The 16,582-nt window shown below is 42.6% G+C and overlaps 1 protein-coding gene across 1 annotated transcript in view; it reads left to right on the forward strand.

The window, feature by feature from the left end:
* The window catches only part of LOC148010665 (uncharacterized), a 41,654-nt gene extending 27,397 nt beyond the window's left edge, over nt 1-14,257 (forward strand). Inside the window, exon 4 of the mRNA XM_087671679.1 lies at nt 13,835-14,257. The gene's annotated coding sequence lies outside the window, so the exon portion shown is untranslated. The remainder of the gene's footprint in view (nt 1-13,834) is intronic.
* The last annotated feature ends 2,325 nt before the right edge of the window (nt 14,258-16,582 follow it).

The following is a 16,582-nucleotide window of genomic DNA, read 5'->3' on the forward strand; positions in this document are numbered from 1 at the left end:
CCGGATGATCCACTAGGTTATACCAGAGAGGCAAACTGTGGTACCAATCGATCCACACTTGAGTATGTTTGGGATGTACTTCTAGAGGGATAATCCGAAGTGTGTATGGGAGATAGAGCCTTTGTCACATGTACACCATCCGGAAATGGGTATGTAGAGGTCCTAAAGGCTATGCCTAAGTGTGCAGAATCCCTGGAGTAGTGTGTGGTGGTAAATGTGATGCACTTAATGTAAGTGGAAAGGAAGGTGCAGTGGAAGATGGGGGAGGGATGGGTGCAAGCCCGAATGAATTAGTGAAAATTGATGTGGTTGGGAAAACATGGCTGTTTTCTTTTGTCCATTAAATGCATTGGATGAAGATGCACCTGCTCCTGACCATGAGAAATAAAATTGTTTGAAGGAAAAGGAAGGGAAGGAACACAAGTTCTTCTTTCAGCTTCTTACCTAATTTTGAGTTCATAAAGAAATACTTGTCTTCCTCATTGCTTAGAAATCAAAGGTTATTTTCAAGAGTCTCTTCTTGACGAGCATCTCTTGATTCAACAGAAAATGATAAATCATCTGGCATAGAATCTGATATAATAGGGTTCGTACTTAGCATTGGAGAAAAAAAATATTGTGGAAGTGGAGTGTAATCCGAGCCAGGCTCCAATTGCAGATGGCCAGTTTGTAGTGGAGATTTTGAAAGTCTTGTAAGATCATTAGTTCTGTGCACCAAATCTAAAGGAGATAACTCAGGCTTACCTTCAATCTCCTATTGAGCCCTGTACATAAGGACAGCATTACGCTCAGCGATGGAAATTTGATATGATCTTTGGACTCCATGGTAGTCCGATTGTTCTCCACTGATGTCAAATCTGGTAGTAGCAAGCTGGGAGACCCATTCTTGATCGTTTCTGTCATTGATCGTTTCTGTCCGTCTTCAACTATGGAGACTAGAGCGGTGGTGTGAATGCGTTCGAAGTCATCTAGCCCTTTTATTGTTTTTGCTTTTGCAGATGAGCTTTCCGATCAGAGGCCAAGGTTTTTCAAAGAGTACCTAGCTCCGATACCATGTGAAGAAATGCTCTAAACACAGAAAACACAAAACCAATCATATGACAAAGCACAAAATGATAACACAGAATACAATTGGGATTAGGATAACTCAAAGACAGTGAACACAATGAATAATGAAGTGAATGACTATTGAATATACAATGCTCATGTAGTAAACACACTATGTAGTGAATACTGAACCTCGAACTCTTGTATCTCTAGAATCAAGGCAGAGGTTATAAGCTAGGGAGTGTGTCCTACTCTAAAATGGATCTCGAAATGCAACAAGGCAGCCTCGGCGTGTCAAACACTAGCAAACATAGCTAGAGAGATTGGGCTTGATGCAGATAGGGAGTGAGCAGAGAGAAAGACTAAAAACACAATTACTTAAGGAGAGAGAAAAATTGGGCGGCAATAGATGTGTGCAAACGTAGCTATCAAGGGTTGGGTGATAAGCAGAAGATAGAGAAAACACCAAATGTAGATGCTAGATGACCATCAGCGGGTGGCTGATAAGTAGAAGATAGAGAAAGCACCAAATGTAGATGCTAGATGACCAAGCAACAATTGGAGAGTGATGGCGACATCTCTAGGGTACTAGGCAACAGTTCTAGGGTGAAGTTGATAGCCAATAAGGGGAGAGAGTGATTGGAATCAGGCGCCAGATGGTAGCACACAACAAAGGAAAGGTCTGACCACGACGTCCTCCACGAAAGGGGTGTGGGCAGTAGAGATATGGCTCTTGAAACTTGCAAAAACGAGATTAAGGGAGAGCGGTGGGCTGCATGCCTATTTATAGAAAGTTTGGGGTACCCAAATTAGGGTTTGGCATGTGGAACACAATTGCTTTCTAGGATTGCATTTCTTTTTACAACAATAAGGTTTCTTCATTAATTAAGCGTGTTTTGGAGCTGTTTAAGTCAGACTAATGCATTTTTATCTTAACAAGGGCAAGATGACTTCGAACACATCTTCACCACGTCATCATGATACTCTCGAGCCCAGCACTTCGAGACACGCGATGGAGTGGACTTCATAGCTTGCTTCTCCATCTAATATGGCCATTTTGTTGTGCTCCAACTGACCATTGGATAGGGCTTGTGTGTCTAGGTGCCTCCATTCCATTAGCACTTTACGGAAACATTCATGTTCCAGTGCCTCTGCATCAATCGGCATCCATTGGACATATCAATCTATTTCTGGCCCTTTGAGTTCCACTGCTTCCAGGCTTTAGTCGCTACATGAAGCCTACGAGCACTAAGCATCTTTGGTATTTTCGCTTAGGACATCTCGGATATGACTCTCTTTATGAGATGCCATGTTGATAGATGGTTGATGGCCTTTGCAACTTGAAGCTATTGCAGGGTGTTTGTAAAGCTTGTCAACTTGGGTGTCACGAGGATGTGAAATTTTGAGATGCTCTAATCTTGCCAGTAACATTTGATTAAGATATACCAAATGTGCAAGGTTGTTTAAGCACATGTGATGCTCATGGCAGATATTTCATAGTAATAGGCCAAGGATCCTGAGGATGCAGTGGGTGTCAAAGGCAAAAGTTGTGATAAGTTATATTTAACCCTAGGGCAATGGTTTGGCCAATAAGTGTTAGTGGTGACACTAGGTTGCTAGTCTAAGGGTCAACAGAGGTTGGGGACCACTTCAAGTGGAAATGGCCTAGCCAAGTTAATTATGGATGGGCACATTTAATTTTGGGTGGGGTCAAAAAGGCTGAAGGGTTGATTTTAATTTTCAGAATTAACAAAATGACTGGATAATGCTAGAAAATGGATTTAGAAGGGTGCCGCTTGGCAAAAATGCCCGTGCAAGAATGAAAAACGTTTTTGGAGGCTGGAGAGAGAGATTTAGTGCATTCAGGTTGAGGAAAAGAGAGAGAACAAGCTACTGGTCTGAGTTTTCTGCTGTGGAGGACCTTCTGGAGGCTGGAGCAGCAAGAATCAGGCCATCTGATGCAGATGACAGTAATTTTGGGACCTTCGGGAGTTGGTGATAGCTGATTGAGGCAGGTGACAGCAGTTTGAGGCCTCCTAGCAGCTGGCGACAGGATTTAATGCTGTCTGATACAGGCAGCAATCAGATTTCAGGCCTTTCTCACGTGAAAATCAGAAATTTCTCTTTTGACATTCTCTCACCTTCTCTAGCTTGTGCTCAGTCATTCTCAGCATTTTTGTCTTTTGGATCAGATTTTAGTCAAATTTGGTGGACAGTAGAGAGATCTCTGCTGTAAACCCTACTTTTTTTATAGAAATTATGGTTTGACAGCCACCTTGGGACCCATGCCAATTAGTGAAGGCATTGTATATTGAATTCAGCACTTGAAATTTGTGTAATTGTTAGGGAATTCAGTTGCCAGCCCATTCATTGTAAATTGGCACAGGATTTGGCTAGTTAGTGGTTCCATTTGTGCAAGTCTTGGGTGAAAAATGAAGGGGCAATTGGTCTGAATTGATTGCTGATTGTTGCTATAGCAAGGGGCTTTTGGAATAGCAAAGGAGATTGTAAATCTCAGGTTGTACTCATTCCATTAGCTATCAAGTAAAAGAAATACCAAAAGGAGCGCTAGTTTTAGGGCCAATAGGGTGTCCAATGTCCAAGATTATTAAGATAATTTGTGCATTTTCAGTTTACATGAATTTTATGCTTGTTGTAATTAGTACTTAATCAAGTTATTTACCACTCTACCCGAGGAGGAAGGCTAGTTTCATAGTGAAACAACACCATACCCCATTCCCTCAATAGTCTACACATTGAGTTGAGGTGCCTCTTAGATTGATTCATGTTGATCTTTGTGGGCCGATATTCGTCGCTAACTTGAACAATGCACTATAATTTTTTAAAATTGTGAATGATCATTCTCGTTACATGTGTGTGTACTTTTGTAAGCATATGTCTGATGCTTGTATATATTTTTTTGCTTGGGTGCTATTGGTGCATAACCAGACTAGTCATTGTGTAGGATGCATGAGGAGTGACAAGTGGGGCAAGTTCACCTCCAATGAGTTTTTTGAGTTTACTACAGGAGCATGGCATTTTACACTAGCTCACCTCTACTAACTCCCCATCACATAATGGAGTTGTAGAGTGTAGGAATTGGATCATCATGAATATAGCACGCTCTATGCTGTTCGTAGTAGAGCTAAGCACCTTTGGGTCGAGGCTGTTAATACTTCATTGTACATCCTCAACTGATGCTCGATTGTAGTTGTTCCTTAAAGGACTCTGTATGAGGTATTCTTTTGCTCAAGGCTTGTAGTTTTCCACTTTAGAGTGGTTGGGAGTCGTGCCTATATACACACCCTTGATGACAAAGTAGACAAGGTCACTTTCTGAGCTGATTTCTTGTTTTTTGTAGGATACTCCTCCTAAGTGAAAGTTTATCATTTGTTTGATTCTCGAATAAGCAAGGTGATTATTAGGAGAGATGTAGTGTTTGATGAGAGGGACATTGTGCAGTCTTTTGTACTAGAATTTGTGGCCTTTTTTCACATTGTTCCTTCTAAGATAGTGCCTACTGAGCTGGGTCTATTACTTGCTCTTGATCCACCTACAAATTTTTCACCTCCCATGGAGGGGGATCCTCCAATGTGGAATCTGATGGAAGAATCCTCGAATCCAACATGGTCTGTTGGTATTGGCAAGGTATTTGCCCGACTTGCACCTCACGCATCATTTAGGTTGTTGTTTACAACTAATTACATATTGCATTCTAAGTCTGATAGTTGGCAGGAAGCTCTTTAGTATTCCCAATGGAAAAAGGCCATGAGAAAGGAGCTAGAGAGTATTGACTGAAACAAGACTTGGATCTTGGTGGATTGTCCAAGCTACAAGAAAGTGATCGAGACAAAGTGGATTTTTAGGACTATGCTAAAAGCTAATGGGACTTTGGACGAGTATGAGGCATCACCTTGTGATGCAAGGGTTTCGATAGATGCAAGGTATTGACTATGAAGATACCTTTGCTCTTACTACGCAATTGATATCCTTTCGTTTGTTGGTTATGCTAGCCGCTCACCCTAGTTAGTTGATCTATCAAATGGATGTCAAAAGTGCATTTTTGAACGATTATTTGAAGGAGGAGGTCTATGTGGAGCAACCTCTTGGATTTTCTTTTGCTGACCAGAAAGATAATATCTTTTGCTTGCAGAAATCTCTTTACGGGCTTAAACAAGCACCATGGTCTTGGATCCAGAGGATGAATGAGTTCCTTAGGACTTACAGATACCATTCTTCCCCTCTTGATTCAAACTTATATGTCCATACTATTTTAGAAGGGATCAGCTATATCATACTATATGTAGATAATTTACTTATCATTGGCTCAAATTTTGTGCGATTGGAGAAATAAAGGCCCAAATTTGTTCTACTTTTGAGATGATAATATTGTCTTATTTTTGTGGGAATGGTGGTAGTTCAATTTGGGGGTAGTATTTTTGTGTCACAACAGAAGTACGCTCTTTAGTTAGTGGACCAATATTGCACGGATCAAATACGGCTTATGGCCACTCCTCTTGATTCCATTGTCCATCTTTCTAAGGATACCCTAGGTCAGCCCTTCGACAAACAAGCATATAAATTTGTGGTAGGGAAGCTTCTTTGGTTGATTCACGCTAGGCCAAATTTAGCTTACTTGGTTAGTTTGCTTAGTCAGTATTTTATTGCACCTAGAATGTCACATTGGATTGCATGTCTTCGTTGTGAAGAAAGCTGCTAGGGTTTGTACTAAGGAAACACAAAGTGTACAACCATGATAGAAATACAAAGGGATAGACCTAGACATAAAGCACAACTCAAAACTCAAATACAGAAACTTAAACACAAATAGAAGAAGGGAGAGAAGAACACAACTTTGAAGTGAATGAATACTGTAAATGAATGTAAGGTTGTATAGAATACTCAAGGGCAGAGCAAAGTGTCGGAGAGTGACATCCATCGGAGATGGATCCCAAGTCTATGACCACTAGTTGCTTATGCCAAGAGATTGAGGAGATTGAGATGACAGTTGCAGAAGAGAGAGATGATGCTAGGCGGCTCCAAAAGGGTGCAAATGCAAGCTGAAGGATGTCGCCTGATGGAGAGTGAAGCAACCATACTATCACCAGGCAGAGGGAGCCGAAACGTAGGCAGTTGGAGGGTGTGGAGACTGATGCCTGGCTAATGTGGGTCAAATGTAGGCACCAAGAGATGGTGGCGATGGCAGGTGGATGCCAAATGCAGCTTGGAAGATGGCGCCAGACGGTGGGCGACGGCCTGGAGGAAGGCGCCAAGGCACTGCAAGGGTTGATGGAGAGATGGCAGTAGTCGTGAAGGCCGGACAGCCACGTGGAGATAGATTGATGGCTGAAATCTGCACACAAGGGTGAGAAACCTGCAAAAAGGAATAAGGTTGAATAGGGGCAGCCTGTCTATTTATAGATGTTAAAGGTTGCCCCAAAGAATTAGGGTTTTTGGGGGATCATTGAAACTCTCTCGGACAATCCTCTTTTTAGGATTTTTCATTAATTAAGTGCGCTTTGGGATTGTTTAAGAATGCTAATCAGCTGAAAAGCGTGTTTTAGCTCAGCACCCCCTCTTAGGCCCAAAACTAAGCCGAAAGGTTAGGTCAGCCACTTTGATTTTTACTTATCCCAAGGCGTCCCACCCCAAAGTAACGGAGGCATCGGACAAAAGGGTGCACGTTAGTTGCCCAGTGGCCTACCAAGAGTATAGAGGCGACGGTTTTCTTACCAAGGGAGTCCAAGTAGTCACCCTAGAGAGGATAGGGCATCGGAAAAAGGGTGCACGTTGGTTGCCCAGTGGCCTACCAATCCCTACAAAGGCGGATGGCACCACATTGAACTTTTTAAAAAAAATTTTAAAAGTGAGAGTTAAAGTTTATGGGATGTGGCCGATTGAGTAACATTGACCCAAGAGACCGGAGTAGGGAGGGTATACCCAACACATTACAAAATAGTACAAGCTTACCCATCCACTCGAGGGTGTCAATGACGAGGGAAAAAAAAGGTGATGAGCTATCTATGTGATGGAGTATGGTGGTGTGGTGACAATAGTTGCCGGTGGAAATAGCTTAGGATCCGCTCAAGTGGTGCTTTGCACAATGAGATACAAAGTACGCTAGATGCTGAAGAATGCTCGTACAGCAGGTGCCACTTGGACAGTGTCCCTCGTGGGGAAATTGTTCACTTGCCAAAGTGTCCTAGTACAAAGATGATGAAATCATGCAATGCAAAGGGGAAAGGTACAACAAGGGGGGAGAAGCTAATGTTGAAGATAAAGTGCTAAAGCCTGTAGAATACCAAGAAGGGTAGGAGCCCTCTCTCAACTTGGATGTAGATGTCGAAGGAGGAAGAGGAGCCTAATGTTGGTCTTCGTGTGGTGTTGAGAATCATGATGAATGGAAGAAGATGATGATGAAAAGGATGAAGCACCCTGTTGGAAGAGCAAGGTAGAAGTCGTCGCCATGATAGCATCGAGAGAGATGGTGCACGATCCGTCTTGGGAGGGAAAGCCTCCATGCTATAAGAAAAGCAAACACTCCTAGGATGATGAAACCATGAAAGGAATAGCGTGCATCCCCATGTCTCCACCAGCCCAAGAAAAGCAAACCTGTAATTTAGGCCGATTGAAATAAAAAACCTTGCAAAAGAGATAAGAATTTGCAAGCACAGAGGCCAGTAATGAGATGCTCCAAAGCAAAACATAACATAAAGAAAATGCTAACTGAAAGTACAATGCAATGAATGTGTATGTGTGTGAGTAAATGCAGTAGAAAACATAAGAATGTAAAAGCTAAGGACAATGAGTTCTATGGGCCCAACTCTAAGAGTACAAAAAATGGATGCTAGACTGACCGAGGGTATCCTAAGGGACCTAGAGACATGCTAGTCTAAGAGTGTGGACACCATCGCACACATTCATTAGCAGATCTCTGCCAATGAAACGCCTGACGAGGTAGAGAGGGAGGTGAAATGGACGTATGAAGTGCAATGGGATCGGAACGTGCAAACCAATCAGCCAATCCCTTAGGGGTAGTGAAAGAGATTGTCTTCCAAGGCTATCCACATGCCACATGTCCAATAGCAATGATTGGTCCTGAGGGAGCAAATGAAGTAGAAGCGGGAGGCATAGCCCCACTGGACTGTGCAGTCGCAACGGTTTGTTGAGGCTTTTTAGCTTGGGCCAGATAGGTCTTGATTCTTTGGTTCTGTCTGAGGAAGAGGTGTCACTCTTGGATTGGCTTGCCTTCGCATCTTGTGAATTCTTGCTACGGTTGGTTTTCCCTCTTGAAGAAGAGGCAACCAACCCCCTCTGCTTTGAATAAGGCTGTGATGAGGATTTCTTATGGACTTGATCGTGTAGCCTCGTGTAACACAAAAATTGACACTCCAACTCGTAGAAGGTCAACAGTCTAGGCTGTGAGATAATGTGCTGGATGACATTGAAGTATTTTTCGGGCAACTTATTCGAGAAGAATGTAACTTGATGGTCGAGTTCGGAGAGCCAGTAGTGGCGAACTCGGCGAGTAAGTGCCTATATTTAGCCAACTTGACTTTTAGATCCTCCCCTTCCTTAATAGAGAACTCTTCAAGCTCAAAGTTGTGATTTATGCATCGAGTACGATCTTTGGCTACATAGCGGTCAAGAAGGTGACTTCAATGCTCTGACACGAGTGGAAAGTGCTGTGACTGAGAGTGAAACTTAGGAAGCAATCCTTGCAGCAGCTCAACATTGGTTGTGGCATTGCGGGCTCTCCATTGATAGATGTAGTTAGGGTGAGCTAGTCGAGGATCCTCGGCATAGGCTCTAGACCAACAACAAGGTCCCAAAGACTCTAAGACTCAAGCACTTGTTGCATGAAATTTGACCAAGTGATAAAATTTGACTTGTTAAACGATTTTTATCCATGAAGGCATTTTTGGCCGTTGCAATAGGAATGGTAGTACTAGGTGATGGATAATGGGGAAAAATGTAATGTGGGTAGGATGGGAGAGTGGAGTACACTTGGGAATGGGCCCCAGAGTGCCCACTAGGCATAGAGTGAGTGTGTAAGATGGATCCATAGGTAGGGATAGTCTAACTAGGCATGGGCATGGTAGCCGCATGAGTAACCCAAGGAGGTGGGATGGGAACACGTGGATCAAAAGATAGGAATCCTTGCATAGGTGTAACCCAAGGAGAGTTTCAAGATGCACCATAAGTTGAGAATGGAAACCTTTGTGTCTGAGTGGTCATGTGAGATGTGAATCTAGGGGTAGTGAGGGGGATGGCCATCACAGTCATCCTAGGTGCTATGGGTGTGCTCATTTGTGGAAAGATGAGAGGCATTGTATTAAAGGGTGACACTCTCCTAGTGTGGGATAGAGAATGGGGTAGAGAATGAGAAAGAGCTAGGAGTGGAGATGGAAGATCCAACCCCTAGTGTGTGTGATGTGGATGTGGAGTGTAATCCAAGGTTTTGGAAAGATGATGAGAGGTAATCAAGGTGTAATGTAGAAGAAGGTAGGATGGGAGGGGATTGAGAAGTGTGTGTTACATGCTCAAATAAAACAGAAGTTGTAGATGTACCTGAATTACGTTTGCTCTGAGAGCCCCCTCTATTGAAGTTCACATACGCAAAGCCATCCGAATCCTGTACCTCAAAAGAAGAAACATGCAAGGGTTTTGATTCATGCAACTCAAAAGGATTGTATGAACCTAACACTGGACTTGGCTGAGATGATGAAGATGGATCGCCAGACGTTCCGAATGCCGTATATCCTCCACGATCAGAGTGGTGGCCAGCCTCACCAACCCGTTCGAATGTGGTCGTAAAATTGGTAAGAGGGGTGTAAACATCATTGTACTTGTTGCGATAGTACTCCTCAAAGTCCTCCTCTGTCAAGTGGGTGAAATTTGGAATAGGAGTAGAAAAAGAAGGTGATGGTGAAGGTGGAGTGTCGTCCTCCTCAAAGTGCCCATAATGCCATCTCAGGGTCTCCAGTGATGGAGAAGCTTGATAGGATATCATAGGAATTGGAGAAGGTGTCTGTGACATTGTGATTTGGTTACGAGTCGTATTGTGTGCCTCGTGTAAAACCAAGTTGTTCACAATATCTGTAAGATACTGTTTGTAAGAGCATCAGCTTTGATACCATGTGAAGAAAGCTGCTAGGAGACAGACGCAGGCACAGAAAGCAAAACTCAAACCCTAGATGTAAAACTCAAAACTCAAACACAAAAGAAGAAGGGAGAGAAGGATACAACTTTGAAGTGAATGAATACTATAAATGAATGTAAGTTTGTACAGAGCAAAGTGTCGGAGAGTGATGTCCACCAAAGACGGATCCCAAGTTTGTGACCACTAGTCGGAGTGTGGAGTGAGAAGTCTGCAAAATGCTGATACCAAGAGGCTAAGGAGATTAAGGGGACAGGGTGTAGAAGAAAGAGATGATGCCATGCGGCTCCAAAAGGGTGCAAATGCAAGTTGAAGGAGTTGCTTGATGGAGAGGGAAGCAACCACACTATCACTAGGCAGAGGGAGCCCAAACGCAAGCAACTGGAGGGTGTGGAGACTGACGCTTGGTTGATGTGAGTCAAACGTAGGCACTGGGAGATGGTAGAGATGCTGGCAATGGTAGGTGGATGCCAAACGTAGCTTGGAAGATGGTGCTAGACAGTGGGCAACAACTTGGAGGATGGCGGCAAGGCACTGCAGGGCTGATGGAGAGGTGGCAGTAGTCACGAAGGTTGGATAGCCACGTGGAGGTAGATTGATGGTGGCTGATAAGGCTAAATGGGGGCAGCTTGTCTATTAATAGATGTTGAAGGGTGCCCCAAAGAATTAGGGTTCTTGGGGGATCACTGAAACTCTCTTGGACCACTTCCCTTTTTAGGGTTTTTCATTAATTAAATGTGTTTCGGGGCTGTTTAAGAATGCGAATTAGCTGAAAAGCGTGTTTTAGCTCAACATCCACATGTTGAGATATTTGCGGTGTATCTATTCTTATGGCCTAACTTATGGATCCGGTTTATGTTTGCAAGGGGACATTGACTTTGATTGGGCAAGAGATCCTAACACCTGGCGTTCCCATGGCGGCTACCTCTTTACCTTGGATACGTCATCCATCTCTTGGGCTAGCCATAAGCAAGAGACAGTGGCGGCTTCCACAGCAGAGGCCAAGTATCAGGCTCTTTTTTATGGTACCACGAAGGCTATCTACTTGAGTACTGGCATCATTATACTTTCCATACGACTCTCCCACCATTGTCTATTGTGACAACTAGAGTGCCATTGCCCTTGTGGGCAATTCGATCATTACACCATGGACGTGGCATGTGGGGTTCCACTTCCTTCAATTGCAAGATTGTTTGTTATTAGTTTTTGACCATCTTTACAGGTTTCTCTTGTGCTTTTTAATTGTTTTCCACGTGGACTTGTCTTTTTAGCACTAGAATTGGTGTTTTATCCTATGAACCTGTTTGTCCCTTCAAACCAAATATCTTTTCTTTTTCCCGCTTATAGTACCAACTTCTAGATTTTCGATTATTAATCTTTGCATGTTTTCATGTGTTTTTTCTATAATTTTCGTTGATTTTTCATGTGAACACACCTTTTTGGCACCAAAACTAGATTCCACTGTGACCATGCTATTTAGCCCTTTGGATGGTTCATTTTTCTTTTTTACAATGTTGCAACTTGACTTCTAGGTTTTCCAGAATTAATTTTTGTTTTGTTTCAGAATTTTGTTAGCATGTTCTTGTGCAAACACCCATGTTTTCATATTTTCATGTGTTAAGCTTCTTCACAAAGAAAAGTGGACATTGAAAACTTTATTTAAAAAAAAAAAAGGGAAGTGCAAGAGGGAAGGCTCAGAATCAGTCCATGATGTTATTCATCCAATCACTCTGAGAGAGAGAGAGGGAGAGAGAGAGAGAGAGAGAGAGGGTTTTACGAAAAAAAAGAGAGGGTTTTACGGAAAAAAAAAAAGAGAGAGAGAGAGAGAGGATTCCTTTGACATAGATGTTAACATCTCTCCTTCCTATTGGACAATCCAAAAGGCCCGCCTCTTAAAGTATCGTATTTTTAAGGGTCTTTTTTCCCCTAGTAATGTTAGAGGTTGATTGTTTGTATGTGAACAATGACGGATGATAGCTTATTCTTGGCTGCAATTACCAGATCATGGATAATCTAATGGACTCTATTCATAGGGGTATTCTTTTGACATGCAGAATGATTTCGAGTTGCAGGTTTACTTATGGCTAGTGACCATTTAGACTCAATGTTCATTTAAAATGAGAAAGGTTATCCCAGAAAGGTTTGACAAGTCCGGTTGAGCAATAGTAATACCCAAGAGGACCTGCTCAATAAACTAGGAGATTGTAAAAGGCTGCTGCTGCCTATACAAAAATGTTTTGCAGGTAGTTAAAGAGTGTAGATTGTTATGTACCATTCTGCTTGCAATGAGTGAAAATTGATTCTTAAAGCACTTGAAGAAGAAAGCTAATCCCAATGGTTTGCACTCACTATGTTGAATACCTCATACAAACTTATGGCTATGATACATGATGCTTTTGTGAATCTCGTGTTAGCCATGAGATATGCTTTGTCCAGTGGTGGTAATTTCTACTCATCACTATGGACTTCAACGAAGCATGTGGTTACACTAGTTGGAGGCTTCTCTTAGCACTATTAAGGTGCTTTGGATCAGGGCACTATTATTGAAGCTCTTTTTCATAATGCTTCAGCAAAGATCTGCAATGATGGAATGAACATCCAGATTGCCCTTTGGCACTACTGCTTTTTTCCATAGTAACAGAACCAGTGCTTACAAACATAGAAAGCAGGACGCAAGAAGGCCACATTAAAGGTTTTATCACCTCCAGATGGCTCGAGGTTTTGCACTCCAATGTTTGCTGGAGACAATTCCAATATTATTTGTGCTGAGAGGAACTTTGTTGATTAACTGTTAGACAGTTTACAGATCTTCTGGTGTTGTTAGAAGGACCAGAGATCTGATTTGATTGTTTATATTGCAATCAGCAAGCAGATTGGATTGCAAATTTGGGATTTAACCAGGGAACTACTTCCAGTTATCCATGCTGTTCACTAGGTCTATTAGGGGTATAAATCAACATCAAGCCGCGAGGCTTTTGATGGATCTATGGGAAGTTCAGTACTAAAATTGCTTCCCCAATCATGGTTATTTATGAGTTTAAAATGTTACAAGCGAAGGCTAGAAGGCTTTGCTTCAGCTTGTTCAAGAAGGTTAACTGATGACTAGCCAGGGGCTATCATTTTAAGGTGTTGGGTCTGTCAAGTTAAGCTGCCTGCTAGTTAGTAAAATGATTTTGATTGGCAGGACGAGTTATTTTGCGGTGGTTGCAAAATCAAACTTGGAGGCTGTTGTAGCTCAATCTCTTGCTGATATATGGTCTGGTATTCTACAGAATGCTTTGTGGAAAACAAGAGATTGAAGAGGTGATTTTTATTTCTGTAACTGAATGAACTAATGGTGCAGCTTTTAATGAATATTTCATCCCCATTAAGCACAATCCTAAACCTTCCAAAATGCAGTGCTGAATGGGATCAAGAGACGGTCTGCCATCTGAGACAGTGAGGATATGGAATTTTGGTTTGTAAATAGAATACAGTCGCACTTTGATCTTACTAACTGGGAATTTGACTGAATGTATTGGGTACTGCAAAGGAAGAAAGTAGTGCCATGTAGAGAGAGAGAGAGAGAGAGAGAGAGAGAGAGAGAGGCCATTATCCAGTAGTCCTTTTTGTCATCTTTCTAAACAGATGGCTGCACTCTGGTCTTAAGTTTTGGGGCACAATCCAGGGCAGCAGTGTGCTGCAGATCCAGGCCATGACCTGAATCCAGATGACCTGCAGTATTCAGGGGCGCAGTTTAGGGCAGCGGCTGTTCAGGCAGGGAGCAGTGGTACGAACATGAGGCAGAGGTCACGGCTGGAGATCATGAAACCATCAGGTCACGACTGCAGCGAACATGGGGGCTGCAGTAAATATGGCGTCCTGCAGTGAACATGGTGGCCTGCAGTGAATGAGATGACTTCCCTGACCTGACGTGCATGTGAGAGAAACCTGCAATGAGGACCTGCAGGGTGATAGCTAAGTTTGATGAAGTATCTTTCATTTATCTAGATTAAGTCTCAAACTGTCTAGAAATCTAAGTGTATTATAGATAATGCCAGTGAAAAATGACAGACATCACTTTAAGAAGACATGTCATTTGACTGATGCAAGATTTTTTTACTTGTTTTGGTGGGAAAAATAACCAAAAATAGGAAAAACAAGCTGCCAAATTTAGGGCATGCTTGCAACAACAATTTAGGGTTTCAGCTCGGTAAACAGGCAGATTGATTGCAACCGGGCCCATGTTTCAGGTTTCAGGATCTGCCAATTGGGAATTTGGTGGGGGGCTGCAACCAATCAGGTCTGCGTCAGTGGACCAATCTAGTGTGTGTGTGTATCTGAATGAACAGTAGTTGGCATGAAATTTGGTGATCAGTCTGTATCTCTATGTCTGACTGAGTACAGCTTTCATCGATGAGGTGATAGAGGACAAAATGGTTCCAAACTCTGATGCTGAACATCCTGAGCTAGTAAGTGGTTCAAATATGTTGAGGATACCCCTACGAGTGGGCCAAATATGACATTGCCTTCTGCTCAAGCAAGTGGTCAGACATTGCCCTATGCTCAAGCGGTCGGACAGTTAGATGATTCGCAGGGCTTGGACCAGAAGCATCTTTTGGATTTTGCAAATACATTTCTTCTAGACTTTGATGAGAATGATGTTCTTGATACTGATCTGGATACAAAGAAGGTGCTGCGCTTATTTTCCTCTTTGCATGAAAAAGGGGTCATCCTACTTTTTACAGCCAGAATTCCTGTGATAGTCTTCTGTACGATCATGGTTGCTGGCTGTGTGCAAGAGGATTGTGTTGATTTTGTTGACCCAAGGGGGTGATGCAAGATTTTTTTACTTGTCTTGATGGGAAAAATAACCAAAGAAAAAGCCACCAAATTTAGGGCATGCCTACAACAGCAATTTAGGGTGTCAGCTCAGTAAACAGGAAGATTGACTGCAACCAGGTCTGTGCTTCAGGTTTCAAGAACTGCTGATTGGGGATTTGGTGGGGGGCTGCAACCAATCAGGTTTGTGTCAGTGGACTAGTCTAGTGTGCATATATGTGTGTGTGTGTGTGTGTGTGTGTGTGTGTGTGTGTGTGTGGTGGTTGGCACGAAATTCGATCAGTTTGTATCTGTATGTCTGAGCTGAATACAACTTTCATTGATGAGGTGGTAGAGGACAAAATGGTTCCAAACTCTGATGCTGAACATCTTGAGCTAGTAAGTGGTTCAAATATTTTGAGGATACCCTTGCGAGTGGACCAAATGCAACATTGCTTTCTGCTCAAGCAAGTGGTCAGACATTGTCCTATGCTCAAGCGGTCGGGCAGTTAGATGATTCCCAGGACTTGGACTGGAATCATCTTTTGGATTTTGCAGATACATTACTCGAGGAGTATGTACAACATAATCAGAATAATTTTCTAGACTTTGATAGAAATGATGTACTTGATACTGATCTGGATACAAAGAAGGTGCTATGCTCATTTTCCACTTTTCATGAAAAAGGAGTCATCCTATTTTTTATAGCCAAAACTCCTCTGATAGTCCTCTGTACGATCATGGTTGCTGGTGGTTGTGCAAGAGGACTGTGTTGATTTTGTGGGCCCAAGGGGGTTTTATGAGGTTATGCTCAAATCCCCTTACCACTGTTATGTACTCTTAGGCAAGTTGCCATTGGTTTATGGTCACAGGTTGATGCATGTTGTTCCACGGAGGCCAATGGCAGATTTCACAGAACTACTTAAGCAAGAGTGCCTAGTTTGGATGGAAGTGGAGGGTGGGTTTGTATTGGCCTCTTTTGTCTGATGCCATGGCTAAGATTGGCAAAGAGTATTGGTTCCTCCCAATACTCAAGCGACCAATAGAAATAGAACGTGTATGCTTTGGGATATTTATTGGAAGCGTCCTACTTAGTTGTGTGTGAATTCTATTGGTATGCATCCCCCACGCTTCTGTCTCAAATGGGGAGCTTTTGTGGGATATTGCTTTGCTTGTGGCGAACTAGGCCACTTTATCGCAAAATGTATTGAAAAGAGAGAAGAGCCTCCACATGGAAATGATATTTTTTTTGTACAATAGGATGGTATGATCTCACATATGCATATAGATACCTAGCCTATGGAGGGAAATATAGACAAAGAGAAACAACTAGTTTCATTCCCCCTCTGATGATGCTCATGGTGGCAAGAAGTGCATTCAAAGAAGGGCAAAATGTCTAATGATGTGATGCACATTAGATCCTTGGATGACACATAGGATGGTTTGCGCACCTATAAACGCCATAAGAATAAATCCTCTTCCCAGGGTACAAGTATGACATTGTTTGACAATAAGACAATCTATAACCTAAGGTTCTAATGGGAGTCATTGTGTGCCCCCCCTAAATGTCTTGCC

Source organism: Lygodium microphyllum, chromosome 29 (genome assembly GCF_053477565.2).
Source record: "Lygodium microphyllum isolate KBCC chromosome 29, Lygodium_microphyllum_v1.1.10, whole genome shotgun sequence".
NCBI lineage: Eukaryota > Viridiplantae > Streptophyta > Polypodiopsida > Schizaeales > Lygodiaceae > Lygodium > Lygodium microphyllum.